This window comes from Diceros bicornis, unplaced genomic scaffold (assembly GCF_020826845.1).
Source record: "Diceros bicornis minor isolate mBicDic1 unplaced genomic scaffold, mDicBic1.mat.cur scaffold_614_ctg1, whole genome shotgun sequence".
Taxonomy (NCBI): Eukaryota; Metazoa; Chordata; class Mammalia; order Perissodactyla; family Rhinocerotidae; genus Diceros; species Diceros bicornis.
In genome coordinates, this window is record NW_026691485.1 from 55,194 (window position 1) to 71,140 (window position 15,947).

The 15,947-nt window shown below is 44.3% G+C and overlaps 1 pseudogene; it reads left to right on the top strand.

Moving 5' to 3' along the window:
- The first annotated feature begins 3,283 nt into the window (after nucleotides 1-3,283).
- LOC131403232 (dual specificity mitogen-activated protein kinase kinase 2-like) lies at nucleotides 3,284-5,205 on the top strand (annotated as a pseudogene).
- The last annotated feature ends 10,742 nt before the right edge of the window (nucleotides 5,206-15,947 follow it).

Below are 15,947 nucleotides of genomic sequence, written 5' to 3' on the forward strand. Positions count from 1 at the left end.
TCTTTGCAAAACCTTCTCTATTTTACTCCAGTTTTTGTTTTATTATTTTCCTTTTTATATTCTTCTTCTTTTTATATTCTTTGGGAGTAATTCTGTTAATAATTGATTTAACTTATTAAATAGGCCAATTCTTAGATCAATTTTTGATCTTGAATTTTTCCTAACATGAGCAGTTAAGGCTATACATATATTACTTCCAGTATTGCTCTATGTCAGTGAATTCTAATATGTCATTTTTGGTCATTTTCTGAAGATTTTCTAATTTCAGTTATGATTTCTTGTCTTTTTCATGAGTCATTAAGAAATGTGTTTCTTCCTTTCTTTATTCTTTTAAGTTTATTCCATCTTTTAAACAACATTTTTGTACTCTGGATTTTGGATTTGGATTTGAAAAGGATTTTGTAAATGTTTCAGTCTAAAAGACAACCTGCATTTCAAATAGTTTAGTCAAGTCATATTTTTGTAATTTCTGATCTATTTGGGTTGATTTACACTGTCTTCTTTGGAGTTTTCTATTTAATTTTCTTTTTCTATGTTTTTTCTTTATGTTTTACCTTCTTTTGGATTGATGTTTCACCTCAATTTTCCTCATATACTGCTATGAATTTGTGCATTTTACATCTATTTTTAAAGTTTATAAGAATTTTTACATAAACACTGAAACTAATAAAATCTAAAGTAAATCAATATTTTTACCCTCCTTCAGAACAGTGGAGTACCTTAAAATATTTTAACTCCAGTGACCTTGCCTACAAATTAGATGTTATGGTTTTCCCATAGTAATCATCTTTTAATCTTCAAATTATTTCTTGCTATTTTTTATGCAATGATTATGTAATTTTAATGTCTAAATTCTTCTTTGGTTACAATTTGTTCTTGCATGTCAGATATTCATTCTTTCCGGTATTATGTTCCTTCTTCCTGAAGGTCAACCTTTAAATTGTCCGTTACAGAATGTCTCTCTAGCCTTCTTCCCTTCCTCCTTCCTGCCCTCCCTTCCTCCCTCCCTCCCTTCCTTTTCTTTCTCTTTTTCTCTCTCTCTTTCTTTCACCTGAATTTGTCTTTATTTTAACCTTATTTTTGAAATAAAATTCCTTGAGGTTAAAATTTTAGGTTGAGAGATATTTTCTCCCATCATTTATTTTTCTTTTTGCTTTACCCTTTATCTTTTCTTAGTTTTCATTTGTTTGGCTTTCATGTAAATGTTCCCTATTCCTTTGGATCTTGTAAAGAGATTCACTTTATCTTTGATGTCCTGCAGTTTCACTGAAATGGTTTTTATACAGATTTTTAGTATGATTTATTTTATTTATTGTGCTTGTGACTTATTGAGCTTCCTAAAAACACATGGCCAGCAGCGCCCCCTGCCGGGCAGCGGGGCGGAAGACGGCTTGGGGCGTGGCCATGGCCTGGGGGCGTGGCCGGATCCCGCGGCGGCGGGGGTGCGGGAAGGCTTGAACCTGCGGCGGCTGGGGAGTCCGCTCTGGGAAAGTGAAGGGGCGAGGGCGGCTCACGGCGTTTCGGGTGGCTTTGGCTTTTCTCCGGGTCCGTGTTGCATCTTTCGCCTCCGAAACTCGAGTGTAACGTCCGTCCCCTCCCGGCCTCGGCGCTTCGCGGAGCCCGGAGACGGAGCCGGAGTCCAGCCCTGGCCGCAGCCCGCGGCGTCCTCGCGGGGACCCCTTTCTTCTCTGCCTGGAGCTTCGAATATGGCGTAGAGGGCGGGACAGGGGACGTGTGACAACTGGTGACATGGAGACTCAGACTCCGCAGAGCAACTACCAGTCTGTTGGAGTAAATGCTCAGCGTTTAGCAGAAATGGAACTCAAGTTTTTAAGCCATGGCGTGGTTTGTAATGGCTGAAGGCAGTTTTGTCTCTTAAAAGTTACCCGTTCGTATTGATTGATATTTCTTAATCAAAAAGCAAGGATCCGCGCTCACCGCCCTGGGAGAGGCACCCGAGGGGGAAAGGCTCTCGCCTGAAATGGAGAGGAAAACGAACGTGCTTACTATGGGCTACCTCACTGCGGGGCAGAACGGTAACGAGTTTTTTGAAAACCTGTTAGATTATCTAATTAGTAGTAAAACCTGAGTTTCACCTGAGTCCTAGGATTTTGAGGGAAAACTGAAGACTCCCAGGTGTTTGCTGTAATGTCGTAAGGACAGCATCAATAGGCAACAGCAAGGATCGAATTATGGCAAATAAAAGTGGTCATAAATGGGGCTATATTATGATTAGTATATGGAGCCAAGACCCCAGTCCCCACACGCGATGAGTTGCATAACTGCATGCATTTGTGAGGGGTTAGGCCTTCCTCATCTACTTGATACTGGTTGATTCTTATTGAATATAGAACAATAGAAAAACAAATTGGTCTTTCTTCGCGTCTTCATTATTATTTAGACTAAAAGGCCACGCTTTCACCCCAGAGTAGTTGTAGACTCAAGAATAGTCAATTACAGAAAATTAAACATAAGTCTAAATGAAGCAGAGAATCTAGTGGAAAGAACATGAAAGCGTATTTGGTTTCAAATCTCGGCTCTTGAACACAGTAAATACGATAAGGATAGAAGTTGGGAGAGGTTACTTCATTTCTTTAAGCTTGAGGTTGCTCATCTGTACAGTGTTTTGTGTTTTTTTGGTAGGTGTTCAACTTTATGACAGCTCAGTTTGCATTGCCTAAGGAAATGAGGAAGTTTGTTGATTTAGAAATGACTTAATCCTTACCTGCTTTTTGTTCTCTGAACTCATAAACATTTTAGTGCATTTCACTTTTTTTTTTTTATTATTCTGGTGTTCCCTAAACTGTATTCCATTGGTCCTTTGCAAAATGTTCATAGATGCTTCGTGGAAAAAATTTTTAGCATCAATACTGGGGAAAACACAAATCTGTTGCTATGAGGTTATTGGAAGTACAGCTCTGTGGCATTCTTGCCAAAAACGTGTAGCCTGAATCTGTGAGGAAACACTCAGATAAATCTAGAATGTGGTTTGGAGTTTTCCATAGTATCAATATCCTGAAAGACAACAAAAAAAGACAGGACTGATCTGCATTCAAGACAACTGTGAGCTGGATAGGGTTATGGATTTTTAAAAAGTTATACAGGACATTTTGTGGACAATTGTGGAAGTTTGAACATGGAAGCCTATAATGATATATTGTTGACTTCAATTTCTCGGGTATGATAATGATACTGTGGTTATTAGAAGAGTGTTTTTGTTCGTAGGAGATGCATGCTCCAAGTGTGTAGGGATGAGGTCAGGATATCTGCAAGCTTTTTTCAGATGGTCCAGGCCCAAAAACAAAGTGTGTATGTAGAGAGAAAATAGGGCACTATGTTAATTGTGTTCTAGCTGAATAGTATATGAGTGTTCATTCATCTTTTCTGTAGCATAGAGGTTTTTCAAAATAAAAAATTGAGAAATAAATTTTTTTTAAAGTATATGGCCAAGGCTTGACCTTTCATCATTATTCCCATTTCCGTTGGTCACCATTCCCTCTATTTCCCTTGGAGTTCTGATTGGCTGTATGTTAGCAATTATTTCCCTGTTCTCTAGAAGTGTATCAACATTTCTGTCATACTTTCTTTTTATAGAGCTCATGTCATTTTTGAGATATTACTTCACATCCATCACCTTTCAGCTCTTTCTGCTGGTCTGATCTGCTGTTTTCCCCAATTTTTGGTTTTTAATTCAATTGTTTTATATGTGCATATTGTGAGAAGAAGTTTGATTTGGTTATTTTCTCCTCGGCCTGATTACCTTTATGCTCTGTTTTTTCCTATACTTCCTATCCTATCCTTCTTTATATTGTATGTATAATGATTATTTTTATCTGTGATCTTGGAAGGTCTGATTCTAATTTAATAGCATAAAATTGGTCAAAATATCCCCTTATTGTTGTCTGTCTTTAGGATCTGTGATGTTGAATCCTCTTTTATTCCTAATATTGCCAGCTTCTATATGAACTCCTTTTTTAAAATGATCACTTTGTCTGGAAGTTTATAAATTATATCTGTCACTTCCAACAACCAACTTTTCCTTTCTCTTTTGGGGGGTTTTCTCTTTTAATTACTTCTGCTTTTATCTTCATTCCTTGCCTTTACCTTCTTTTTTTAGTTTCCTGGAGACAATTGTTTTTATCTGGTTTTCTAGTCATTTCAGGCTGGAAGAAAAAGTGTTGCTTCATCATATTTGAAAACAGAAGTGCCTCAGAAGGGTTTTCTTTATCTCTAATTTTCCACATTTTCTGATAGACAAGTTTAGTAGTTATTTTGAATGATTTTTTTCTATCTCCAACCTACACCATATCCTTCAGTAAGTCTTAGTAGTTATTGGAAACAGCGGGATGGTCACCAAAGTCCAGCATAGACCTTCAGGCCTCATTGAGGCAAGAAAGCTGATTCACTGGAGATCAAGCCGGCCATCAGGGACCAGATTGTCCACGAGCTGCAGATGCTGCACGAGTGTAACTCCCTGTACATCATGGGTTTCTCCAGGGCTCTCTGGACCAGGCGTTGAAGGAAGCCAAGAGAATTCCAAGAGTCTGGGGAAGTCAGCATCGCGATTCTCTGAGGCTTGGTGTATCTCCAAGAAAAGCACCCCGACTGTGCACCAAGATGTGAAATCTTCTAACATCCCCGCCAACTGCAGAGGGGAGATGAAGCTGTGTGATTTTGGGGTGAGCAGGCAGCTGGACTCCATGGCCAACTCCTTTGTGGGAACTCGAGCCTACGTGTTTCCCAGCAGTTGCAGGGCACTGACTACCTGGTGAGTCGGACATCTGGAGCACGGGCTAGCCCTGGGAAGCTGGCCGTTGGAAGGTACCCCATTCCCTCCGGATGCCATCTCTGGCTGGGCCATGGTCAGTGGGGCAGAAGGAGAGCCTCCAGCATCTCCCCGAGGCCAAGGCCATCAGGATGCCCCACAGCGGTCACAGATGGCCAGCTGGCCAGCTCTGGCTAGCTTGGAACTGCTGGACGGTATTGTGAAGGAGCCGCTTCCCAAGCTGCCACCAGCACCTTCACTCAGGATCTCCGGGAATTTTGAATAAATGCCTAATTAACCCAGCAGAAGCAGCAGATCTGAAGATGCTTGTGAACCAGCCTTTACCAAATGGTACAAATGGAAGAAGTGGATTTGTTGGCTGGTTGCGTAAAATGCTGCGGCTGAACCAGCCCAGCACACCCACATGCACCTCCCTGTGAGGGGATGGGCTCCCCGCATCCCATCTGTCCCCTCCACTCCTCACCCCTTCCGGCCCAGGACAGACCAGCCTCTTCTCTCCCTCGGCCCCTGCACCCTCTCCCATGGCACCCTCCACGGAGACCAGCGCAGAGGTGGGAACATTGAATTTCCTCTTCTAGCTGTCCAGCCTGTGTGGCCCTCTGGTCTCTGGGAAAGGGGGACGCTGCTCCTGCTGTCTTCTCAGAACCTGCTCATTTAGGTTTAAAACAAAACAGGTAAAGAAAAAGCAAACAGTGCCCATAATAAAATATACATATAATATAGATTAAATATAAATTATTTTAAATATGGATTACAATGTAGATTTTAAGTGCATGCATTCTGTTCCATATCCTCTTCCAATATATGTTTCCCCTAATGACCATAATCTTTTATAAGATATCAGCTGCCAACTGTGATCTTGATTCCAACTCTCACCCTCCCTCACTTTTTTTAGACTTTACTCTCAGCATTATGATTTAAATGGTTAGTTTGGCTATTGTTTCCCTACTTCATAGTGTTCGCTCCCTCTATCCTGTTACCTACAGAAGAGAACCACACAGGGGCCGTGCACTCGCACTTGTGAGAGCAGTTCAGTCAGTCAGTCTGGACTTTGCTGTGGAGCTGACTGCTCTTTCAATATGTCTGTACAAGTCAACCAACAAGAGAAAAAAATGGGGCTACACACGTTCGTTTATCTTTGCAACAATGCTATGAGGAAATTAAACTACCATCTAGAAGATAGTTTTTTTTAAAAAATGTGTTAGTTATGCAAACTTCAGATGTCTTAACTCCAAAAATTTCTCTTTAGAGGTGACCTTGCCAAAGTTTCTCCTTCAAAGCCTACGTGAAGTGTTGTTTCTTCTACTAAAATTCCCTGTGTAGTTTGCCCCATAAATTATTCCAGTTTTGATGGTTCAAGATGTGGACGGAGCAGTGATACAGCAACAGTCGACATGTCAGAACAATTTAAGACTTAGACATTTCCTCTCAAACATTGACTATTTTCTTTTTAACCCACAGAAATAAGCATGAGGTGCTGGGGGAATTTGTTGTGGCTTTATGTTTTATGAACAGAAAGAATGTATGCCAGTTGACATGGCGGACCAATTTAGAATGGCTTGTAGCTCTGTCTTTTCAAATAAGAGTTTAACTGGCAGTCTTTCCTTTATACCAAAGCTCTCCAGCTGCCACATTAAATCTCAGGTATAGCCCTGAAACATAGTGTTTCAATTTTCTTCACTACTAGAAAATATAATTTTAAATGACAAAGTCTATGCAAATATAATTCTTGAAAATGTATTATTTCAGTTTTTGTCCGACTTTGTTGTATTATTGTTCTCATTTGTTGCTTTGTTTAGAGATTAAAATGAATATTTCTGTTCTGTCAGTCTCTGTGAGTGTAATTATCTACATAATCTCAGCCAAAGTAGCAGAGAATGCAAGAAAGATTAATGAGAAAAGACACTGTTATAGTGACCCAGTCTCTTTAAGAAAGAAGAGTTAACAGAAGAGAACTATAAGAAATATCTTATGGTTCAAGGATCAAAGAATATCTTGTACCCAGGTTCTCCTATTATTATCTTACATTAACATGGTATATTTGTTACAATCAATGAACCAATATTGATATAGTATTACTAGCTAAAGTTAACACTTGATTCAATTCCCTTAGTTTTTACCTGATGTCCCTTTTTTGTTTTAGGATACTGACCAGGATCCACCTTATATTTATCCATCATGTATCCTTAGGATTCTTATGGCTGTAACAGTCTCTTAGGATTTTTTTGTTTTTGATAACTTTAAAAGTTTGAAGTAGGGGCCGGCCCCACGCCCTAGTGGTTAAGTTTGGTGCGCTCTACTTTGGCAGCCCGGGTTCAGTTCCCCAGCACGGACCTACACCACTCTTCAGCTGCCGTGCTGTGGCGGCGACCCACATACAGAATAGAGGAAGACTGGCACAGATGTTAGCTCAGGGCGAATCTTCCTCAAGCAAAAAGAGGAAGAGTGGCTAGAGATGTTAGCTCAGGGCGAATTTTCCTCAGCAAAAACAAACAAAGTTTGAAGTAGCAGGGGTCATATAGTTTGCCGAATTTCCCTTAATGGGTTTTTGGACGTTTTTCTCTTATTTGACTGTGTTATATGTTTTGGGCAGAAGATCACAGCATATCAAGAGTACATGCAATCAACATGACTTTTTATTGTTGATGTCTGCCTTGATCAACTGGATGATGTATTGTTTGTCATTTTTCTCCACTGTAAGATTACTCCTTCCCCAATTCACAGTGTATTCTTTGGAAGGCTGTCACCATGCACAGCCCACACTTGAGGAGTAGGATGTTTTGCTTTCGCTCATTTAGGGGAGATAATCTACGTAACAATTCTTCTGCACAAGAGATCTGTTTGTTCTCCCCTGTGTATTTATTTACTCAATCATGCATTTATATCAGTAGAGTGAGTTGGATATTTCTTTTAAATTTTGAGTTATAATCTAATACTAATTCATTCACTGTGCTCACTTCAGCAGCACATATGCTAAAATTGGAACAATACTAATTCATTTTATTGCTCAAATTGTTCCAGCTTTGGTCATTGGTACCTGTTTCAATCAGCTCCTACCTGACATGTCTAAATAAATGTGATTTTTTGTGCATTTCCTTCCTTTCTGGCACAACCAGATAGTCCAGGCTCATCTTGTACAATTCCTGCTCTAGCTCTAGTATCTCATTTCTCTAAGGAGACTTGGTTCCTTTAGTTGGAGAGTGATATTAGATACCAAGATCTAGGTGTTAGGTGTGCTCATTGCTACCAGGATATTGTTGCTTCTAGGACCTCTCAGCTGACTTAGCAAGGAGAAATATGCATGTATGTTCACTAACCCAGGTATATACGCATATCTGTAAGTATTTCTAAACATGGCTATATGTATCTCTATTATGCCAACATGAGTTCATACTGATGTCCCTGACTCTAATCCATTACCACACAGATCATTCTAGCCTATTTCTTTGCTTCTCAGTAATCTCCCACTCCAACGATGAGAAACTTCACTTCCACCACCCATTTTCTTAGTTGTGCAGTTTGAATATACAAGTATAGCAGTATCGGAATTGTTAACCCATACTCCTGTGGGAAACAACTGTATCAACCAGAATAAAATGCTAATATAAAGCTTATTTTGCCTATAGTCTTACAGACTCCACTCATTTCCAAATTTACTTAGGTCAGCACATTTTACCTCCATCCCTCAGTGAAGTTTTATACATTTGTAATACGGTTATATTGTTTTGTCACAATCTGAATTCCATCCTGGCATCCCCTCACCTCCTAAAAGTATTTTTAGATTTGCATATATTAAGGTTCAGTCTTTGTCAAGTCTATGAGTTTGACAAATGCAGTGTCATGTATCTACCATTGCAGTATCATACGGAACAATTTCTCTGGCCTAAACCACCCCTTCCCATGCTTCGCCTTCAACCCTACACTCCTTCCTCTGGCAACCACTGATTGTCTCATTGCTAAATTTTTGCCTTTTTCAGAATGTCATATAATTGGAATCATACAATAGGTTGCAGAACACATTTCTTCAGTATCTATTCTTTCAGTCTTTCTGTCTCCATTGTCGATGTATTTGGTATGGCTTTCTATTTAGTATGTGTGTGGCTTTCATTCATGAATCATTGCCCCACAGGTTTATTCCTTCCTTTTTTCCTGTTCTTGGGAGGAGCTGAATTGAAACTTCCTTCTTAGAATGGCTTTTACTGCATCCCTTAAGTTTGGCATGTTGTATTTCCATTTTTGTTTGTTTCAGGATATCTTTTGATTTTCCTTTTGATTTCTTTTTGATCCATTGGTTGTTCAAGAGTGTGTGGTTATGGCCCATCATATGATCTAACCTGGAGAATGTTCTGTGTGCACTTGAGAAGAATGTGTATTCTGCTGCTTTTGGATGGAATGTTGTATATATCTCTGTTAAGTCCGTTTGGTCTATAGTGTTCAGTTCTGTTGTTTGCTTATTGATTTGCTGCCTGAATGATCTATTCACTGTTGAAAGTGTGGTATTGAAGTCCCCTACTATTATCATATTGCTATCTATTTCTCCTTTCAGTTTGGTCAATATTTGCTTTATATATTTAGGTGCTCCAATGTTGGGTACATATACATTTACTATTGTTATATCCTGTAGGGGCACTAGCCTACACGCCCTATCTTAACCATGTATCCTTCTGGCCCCCTCTGGGCAGGATGCCAAGCATCCAGCATTGTAACTGTTTCTCTCAATGAACATCACATTCTGAGGGAACACAGAGCCCTTCCATGCGATCCTTGAATTGCAGCCATGCAAGGACAGGCCCTCTTGGCAAGCACGTAGCCTTTTGTTCTCCTGCCTATGTAAGCAACCCCCACCCCCCCTTCACAGGAGCAGGTGCAGGTGCACAACTCTGTCCAGCCAGTCACCACTGGACACTCCCCATAAGTAAGACTCAAACCCTTGTGTCTGGTACGCCATCTCCTGGTCTTCTGTCTTTCTGCAACCTATCCTGTGCTGCTTGCTCAACTGGGCACGTAGCCAGACATATCCTCTTTATGATTTGACCTCTTTTCATTATGTTGTGATCTTCGTTGTCCCTTGTGACCGATTTTGACTGAAATCTATCTTGTCTGATATAAGTAGAGCTACCCCTGCCCTCTTTTGGTTCCCATTTGCATGGAATATCTTCTCCCATCCCTTCACTTTCAGCCTATGTGTATCCTTAACTCTGAAGTGAGTCTCCTGTAGGCAGTATACTGTTGAATCCTGTTTTTTTTAAATCCATTCAGCCATTCATGATTTTTGTTTGGAGAATTTAATCCATTTGCATTTAAAGTAATTATTGATAGATAATGACTTACTATTGCCATTTTGTTAATTGTTTACTGACTTTTTTGTAGTTCTTTGTTCCTTTCTTGCTATCTTACTTTGTGATTTGTTAGTTTTTTAAGTAGTCTGCTACTTATATTTTTCCCTTTATCTTTTGTGTATCTACTAGCGGTTTTATCTTTGTAGTTACCATGAGGTTTACATAAAACATCTTGTAGTTATGATAGCCTTTTTTTTTTTGGTGAGGAAGATTAGCCCTGAGCTAACGTCCGATGCTAATCCTCCTCTTTTTGCTGAGGAATATTGGCCCTGGGCTGGTATCTGTGCCCATCCTCCTCTACTTTATGTGGGATGCCGCCATAGCATGGCTTGACAAGTGGTGCATCGGTGCGCGCCCAGGACCTGAACCTGTGAAACCCTGGCCGCTGACATGGAGCGCACATACTTAATTGCTATGCCACTGGGCCAGCCCCTATAATAGTCTTTTTAAAGTGATACCGACTTAACTTCAATAGCATACAAAACTCTACACTTTTAATTCTCCCTCACGACATTTTATGCTATTGATGTTGTTATGATTAAGATAGTACATTTTATATTATATGATTTTTTTAGCAAAATTTATTTTAAAAGAGAAGCTGGGCCAGAGATGAGGGGACCTGGTGAATCACAGGCATGGAGTGCATGGCTGGAAGTCAGGGCGTGTGAACACTGAGAGGATGAAACACCATCCACATTCTCACTCACCTTGGGCTCCAGAAATGCAGGAGCCCAGCTTTCGTCTCCTCTCGCCTGTGCCCGCCTTCTTGGCTCGCTGGCTGGCGTTGCCACCACCTCCTTGTCCCCGGCCATGACTGCTGTCGCCACTGCAACCCGGGACGCACACCCTTCCACTTTCCCGCTGGAGGCGCGAGACCTAGAGAAATAGCCCGGGCCCGACTGGAGGAGCCCTGGTGGGAGAAAGGAAAGCCTGACTCCGCTCTCCTGAATGCACCGCTGGCAGCTGGGAAGGCGCCACAGAGCGGGTGTTCCAAGCAGGACAGGGAGTCCGCAGAGATCCCAGGCGCCTGCTGGCCTCTTCTGGCAGAGTTTGCAGGTGGCTGGGACCCCTCAGGTCAGGGCTGAGGGACCTGGCCCTGGTAAGAGCGCTCCATAAGAGAGCAGGGCGCGGAGCTGCTGTGAAACAGTTCCTGCCCGCCATCTGGGCTTCCAGTTCCAGCTGCTTCCTCCGCAGGCTGGGGGTTCAGCACCCAGAGTAAGTGAAGAAGCCAGAATGGTGACAGCCCAGCTCTGGGTAGACGATGAGCTTTCTCTCCTCTGGCAGAGGGGGAGACATTCTGGCTCAGCCAGGCATCCCACTGGATATCCAAAGGCAAGCACTCGAGGGCTTCTCAGGCTGAGCGGGGCCGAGGGGCAGGCAGTGGGCCCCTTTAATTTCATTCGTGAAGCGTCCCCCTCCTCCCCTCCCCTGGCCACCTGCTCCTTTCTTGGCCCGTTCAGAGTTCTGAGGGAGAAGGAGCTGGTCCTGTTTTCAAGTTGACTTTACAAAGTGTGTGCTGGGGGTGATACTCTGGTTAATGAGGTTCCCCATCATCTGGAGCCAGCATCCAGGGTTGCCCGGGCGATGGGCTTTGTGTCAAGTGCTTTGCAGGCTTGCTCATGTTCATTCTGGGGTGTGTGTGTGTGTGTGTGTGTGTATGGACAAGGAGAGAGAACTGGGGACAGGGGACACACTCAGCCAGATCACCTCCATCCAAGCCCTTCCAGCAGCCCCAAGTGTCATTGAAGGAGCTGACTCACCTCCTTGGCAGAGACACCAGGAGAGGAGGGGATCACCTCCCATTCCTTGCAGCTCCTTAGATGAGCACGAGATTTTCTGGAAGTTTCCTGGTCACTCCATGAGACCATTCAGATTGGAGCCTGGGGTGGTCCAAAGTTTCTGCAGAAAAGGGGCTGGGATGAACCCTGGATCGGAGCTCCTGGCATCCTCATCCCCAGCGCTGAGGATGTGGGGGTTCCCTCCAACACTCCAGGCCATAGAGGCTCTGCTGAACCCAGCACATAGCTCAGGAGTTTGGCCCGATTATTTGTCCTCCTAATGAAAAGCAGCTGCAAAGAGGCCACCTAGTATCTGAGGGTCATTTTGGAGCCATGCCTGTGGTCACAGCACCCTCGATGTCATCCAGCCTAGGGCTGGGTCATCTCGATGGACCGGTTGGTCAGTGAGGCAGGCGTGGAGGTGCTTCTGGCCATGACCCGGAAGTTGGACATATCCCCCTGGCCTGTAACTGCCTGCTTGGGCTGGATGTCTGCCTCTGGGGACAGCACTGCTGTGAGGTTCTTGGACGGCACTCGGAGCATGAGGTGGGAGTCTGAGGACCTCCTGCCGTTGCTTGGGATTCGGACCCCGGGCTGCTTCCCTAGGCTGCTGAGACCTGGGGATTCCTCCAGGGTGTCAGAGGCTAGGGCTTGCTGTCCTGGGGAAACTCCATCTCTGGGTCAGGAGGTTGAGCTTCAAGTCTGCCCTCAATTTGGGGCTGACTTATGTGTGTGACTTTGGGCAAATCACTAGACTTGTCTGGGCTCAGTTGCTGCTTCTGTAAAATGAAGAGATTTCATGTATCCTCAGAGGTCCCAGCTCAGACACTCTATGGCCCGAGCTATTGTCACCGATGAGATTTTCAAAATCCCAGGAGGTGATGTAATTTAGTGTTTAAGAGACCAAGGACTCAGAGGCATCTAAGTTTGACCAGTCACTTTACTCTCCACACCTTGTCCCTCCACTGTTAAATAGGAAGTTCATAGTTGCTACTTTGGAAGGGTGTTGGGAGGACTAACTGAGACAGTGCCTGGCAAGAGCTTAGTGTATCTAGTGGAGACTGGTCCCCAGACGCAGCAGCATGGCTGCCTGTTTTTGTGTCTTGTGTGTGGACATTGGGGTGTATTTTCCCCAGGGAGGCTGGCCCTGTCCCACCTGAGCACCAGGTGATCCTTCACTGGGGAACAGGGCACTTGTTCTCTCCAATCACTTGACACCTGCCGTCCCCGCCCCTTGTTGCCGTCCCCGCCCCTTGTTGCCGTCCCCGCCCCTTGTTGCTTCCTCATAAAGCACTGCTGGACCAGCAGCTCCTAGTGGGTAGCCCAAGGCAATCTGGGAGGACTGGATGCATCCAGCTGCTGTGTCCCCATGACAACAGGAGGTGGAGGTAAGCTGTGTCCATGGTGTCAACTTTGCAGCTGTGTAGGAACCCAGGACAGAAAAGTGCAGTATGTTTGGGTGTCAGGCACTCAGTCAGCTGAGGCCATCTGAGCAGGTGAGGCTGCTGCGTGAGGCTGCAGGAACTGCCATGCTGGGGAAAGTGGGGTGTGTGTCTGTGTGTGTGCAGGAACCACCATGCTGGGGAAAGTGGTGTGTGTGTGTCCGTCCTGAGGTCCAGGGTATGGTGAAACCGTAAGGGGAAGGCTGACCTCCTCTCAGCTGACATGGAGTGAGTTTATGGGCACGCAGTAGAGAGACTGGGGCAGGAGCAATTCTGCCACGTGCTAGCTCAATCTGTGGACTTGACTTTTAGGACTCAGAAAACGAGCAGTCTGCTGTCCTGGTGGAGTCGGATGTGTGTGTCTGTGTAGATGCGTGTGTGTGAATGTGTGCGTATGTATACATTCTCATGCAGGTTTGTGCACATGTACTCATGTGAGTCTGATTTACATAAAAAGCTTAAGTGTGCTCACACGTGAGAATAGTGTCAATATGGCTGTGTACTTGTGAGATTGCATGTACATGGATTTATGAGTATGTGTGTGCGTGCATGCCTGCAAGAGAATGTGTGCCTGTGTGAGTCAGTGTGAGTGTGGGTATTGGTATGCACTTGTGAGTGGTAAGCAGTTGTGTGTATGTGAGTTGGTTGTGTGCCTGTGACCAATAGGTGCATGGCTGCACAGGTGCACACATGTGTGGGGAGGCTCTGTGCAGTAATGCCTGTGTTTGAGAAGCTGGGCACGTCTGCCTGGGTGCATGCTCTGGTAGCTGTGTGTGCTGTTTGCACGTGTCTGTGTTGGCATTTGTGAGCGCCTGCATGTATGTGAGTGTACATGTGTGTGCAATATGAGTGTGAACTTGTGGTCTGTGCTTACACGCATATCTATCTACATGGTTTTCAATGTGCCTTTGTGTGTATCCAAGTGCATATGTGTGTATGACATTGCACACTTGTTTGTCTCTCTGTGTGTATGTGTGTGTACCTGTCATTATGTAACCTCTGTGTCTGTGTGTGAGTTTCTGAGCACGTGTGTCTGTGAGTGTTAGAGGGTACATTTGATTGCACTGTGTGTATATGTGTGTTTCTGTGGGTATGTACCTTTCAGTGGATACCTGTGGGTATTGCAGTGTAAACTGTTTGTGCATCTCTATGTGTACACACGTGTTTCTGAGTGTGTGTACCTGTGTGCAGTGTTGCACGCTTGATTGTATTTCTGTGTATATGTGTGTGTTTCTGAGTGTTGGTATCTGGGTTGCAGTGTACATTTGTGTCTTAGTGTGCATGGGAGTGTCTCTGAATGTGTATGTCTGGATGTTGCAGTGTAACTTTGGTGCATGTCTCCTGTGGATGAGTGAGTTTCTGAGTGTGTGTACCTGTGGTGTTGCATTGCATCTGCTTGCATGTCTCTGGGTGTACAATGTGTGTGTCTGAGTGTGTTTGCCTGTCTGACACTTTTGAGTGTGTCTCATGTATAGTATGTGTGTGTTTCTGAGCATGTGCATTTCTGCAGGCGTGTCCGAGTGTCCATAGGGATGTAAAGGTGTGTGTAGGGGGTGCAAACACAGCTGAGAGCTTCCAAACAGAAAACCTCCCTGAACCTTTAAAGCTCCTCTTCTGTCTGCTCTTCATGGCTGAACTGTGCTCGTGCTGTGCACCTTCCCAGTGGTGACCCAGCGATTGGTGCCGGCTCTGAGCAGGGTGCTGGGATGGTGCACGTTGATTTTTCCAGTTGCTTTTGCTCCGAAGCCCATGTATCCCCTGTCCCTGGCTCCCTTGGCCCCACAACAGCCCATGTCTCTCTGGCCAGGAGCCTGCACTCAGCACAGTTGCTGAGCAAACTCACGGATGTGAGGAGCTCAGGGCTACTCTGCACTCGCCGGAGGCACCAGCATCTCTGATTCCAGGATGCTAGTTGGACGAGACAGAGAGGCGATCTGGTTAGTCCTTCTCATTTTCCAGAAGGTGAGTGGAGACCAGAGTGTTTACCAGGCTCTTTGGCCTCATGGTGACAATATTAACTCCAGTAACTATCACTTGTCGAGCACTCAGCGTGTGCCAGGCTCTTTTCACAGAGTAGCTCCTTAAACCCCCACAGGCCCCTGTGATGTCATTTCCCATCCTACACACAAGGAAATCGAGTCTCAGAGAGATGATGTGACCTGCCCAGAGTCACACAGCACAGAAGTGGACAAGCTGTGATTCGAACCCAGCTTCTCAGATTCCAAATGCCAGAGTCGTGACCCCTACCCTGTCCCATTGCCCAAGGCAGTTGCTGTTTATTGAGCCCTACTGTGTGCTGGGCTCTGGGTGGGGCTTGGAGATACAGAGATGATAAGACAGATGTGGTTTGCCGTGTGTCCTCTCCACTGGGAACCTTGAGGAGAGAGCCCCGTGTCCCCAGCAGCCAGCACAGAGCTTAGCACATAGTAGGGCCTCAGTGAATGTTGGCTGAATAAATGAATGAGCCACTGCAGGGTCTACCAGAATAAGCACTCAGTCTTCTAGTTTTCTTTTTTGTCCATAAAAGGAACAAGGACAGAGGATGTCCTGTGACCTCACAAATGTCCCCTTAAAGCATCCATGAAGGGGCCCCATCTCTGGG